This window comes from Penaeus monodon, chromosome 19 (assembly GCF_015228065.2).
Source record: "Penaeus monodon isolate SGIC_2016 chromosome 19, NSTDA_Pmon_1, whole genome shotgun sequence".
Taxonomy (NCBI): domain Eukaryota; kingdom Metazoa; phylum Arthropoda; class Malacostraca; order Decapoda; family Penaeidae; genus Penaeus; species Penaeus monodon.
The window spans coordinates 2,023,099-2,025,193 of NC_051404.1; the positions used below are offsets into that span (position 1 = coordinate 2,023,099).

Below are 2,095 nucleotides of genomic sequence, written 5' to 3' on the forward strand. Positions count from 1 at the left end.
CAGTACCCTAACACTAAATACATTATATTCTTGTCATTTATTTATTAAAAAAAAAAGTACAAAGGTATTATCAGACTGTAGTAGCAAACCAAACACTTTGCGTATGTCTACACTATTAATTAGGAGAAGTTGAAAGCACCACAATTAGTTTACCATCTACATCAGTGGTTCTTACAACTTGTTACTTCCATGCCCCTTCTTGTAGTTCTAGTTTATTTCTACACACCTCTAGCACACATCTTTAACCTAATGATTAAAAATGACTCCTGAATCAAAAGTTACAACTGAAAAAAAATGCATTTTTAGTATTTTTCACTGCCAATTTTCCTGTATAAAAAAAACTCCTATACAATACAACACAGATTGAGAGATTTTCTAAAGTAGACGGAGAAATTCCTATTCTTCTCCTGTAAGTTTTATACCAACCCCTTGAAAGGCACACACACCCAGAATAAGAACCACTGATTTCAACATGAATAAGAAAGTGAAAATAAAGTCAAAGTCATGAATAATATTTTTCTATTGCAATGTTCAATTGCAACCTACAACGTTTCATCTCTCCTTTTAGCTTTACTCATCTGTAAATACTAAAAAGGATTGCATAAATGGAGAAATCAAAATCAGTGATAGTAAATCTCTTAAAAATCAATGCCTTATACATACAATCAAATGCAATTTATAAAGAAAAACAAACATAAAAAATGGATATGTCATATCCAGTAATTCATAATTGCACTATATACATCATGGACTTTGTACTACCTATACAGCAATTAAAGAAATATCAGAACAGAACGTGAAACAATCTGAGAATCAATACAGAACTGGGAAACATTTCTGCACCTTTTAAATGGTTAATATTTCTATTAAACATAATGCTACAAAAAAATGCTGAAAAGGGAATAAACAAAAGGTCTTGATAAGTAAATGTACAAATTTTACAGAACTGTAATGTAACTGAGGTATGCAAAGACATAACTTGTGCAAATGGAGATCATAGATTCTATTATGTATTGCCAGCTGATCTCTGTTCACTCCACACATTTATCAGCTCCCCAGGATGATCAAATCCATGTGAGGCAATGACCCACTTGTAGTTCTCTTTGCTATATGTCTTCCTATCAAAATAAAACTCATTAGGGTGGAAGGGTGAGAGTCCAGCCTTCTTGGCAGCCATTCCCAGGAATATGTCGTCAAAACGGAAGTAGTTTGTGTATATACTACCAATGTAAAGATACTCCAAACTCTTCCTGGATAGCACATATGCACCTGCTGTAATATATGGTGGCCAGTGTGAATAAGGGTACTCCTCTAATGAGACATACCATTTGTTGAAAACCCACCTAATGGGAAGAGAATTGTTAAAAACATAACCTGCATACAAGAAATCTTTATACTCATTTACTGCAGATACCACATATTTCTCCAAATTACTGTGGGTAGTTTGCTGGATCACGGAGGGAGAAAACGAAGCATGTTTCTCGTTGAAACATAGTAGTCATCATCAACAAACAAAAAAATTTTCACGTACTGGCAATGCTGGTATGTCCAATGTATCCCCATCATGCTTTTAAGGTGTTGTTATAATAGGAGTCAATAAAATCAGCTTGTATGATGTCCTTGTATTCCTCTGCTTCTTTATCAACTCTCTCCTGCAGTTGGGGCTCATTTGGTCTTGTTCCCAGAGAAAAACAGTTCTAATTTCCACGTCAGAGAACCTGCCTTCAAATCCCCACGAGTTTCGAATCCCTTTCCTCTTCTCAAAGTTTGGACTGCCGACTTTACAACGTACATCAGCTAATGGAATCCTGGGTTCGCACTTCTCTGTACTGGAATGGATATATGTGTGGGTGAACTCATTGACTGGTTTCTGAGCTACCTCTTCTCCCGCTCTCATCTTCTCCATGATAGGATCAAGGGGGAGCAGCGGGCCCCAGTGTGTGTAGTGCTTGGAATATGACCATGCTAGAAAGTACTGGTACAGGCCAGAAAAATACAAAAAGGCCAAGAGGCTGAGCAACCACCCCCACACACATGAGCATCTTCGTCTTGACAGAGCCATCCTCATTTTGCCTCTTCGCCTGAAAGAAATGGG

At 36.9% G+C, this 2,095-nt stretch overlaps 1 pseudogene; it reads right to left on the bottom strand.

Moving 5' to 3' along the window:
• Positions 1 to 1,563, bottom strand: part of LOC119585512 — an 18,306-nt pseudogene extending 16,743 nt beyond the window's left edge.
• Between the last annotated feature and the right edge of the window lie 532 nt (positions 1,564 to 2,095).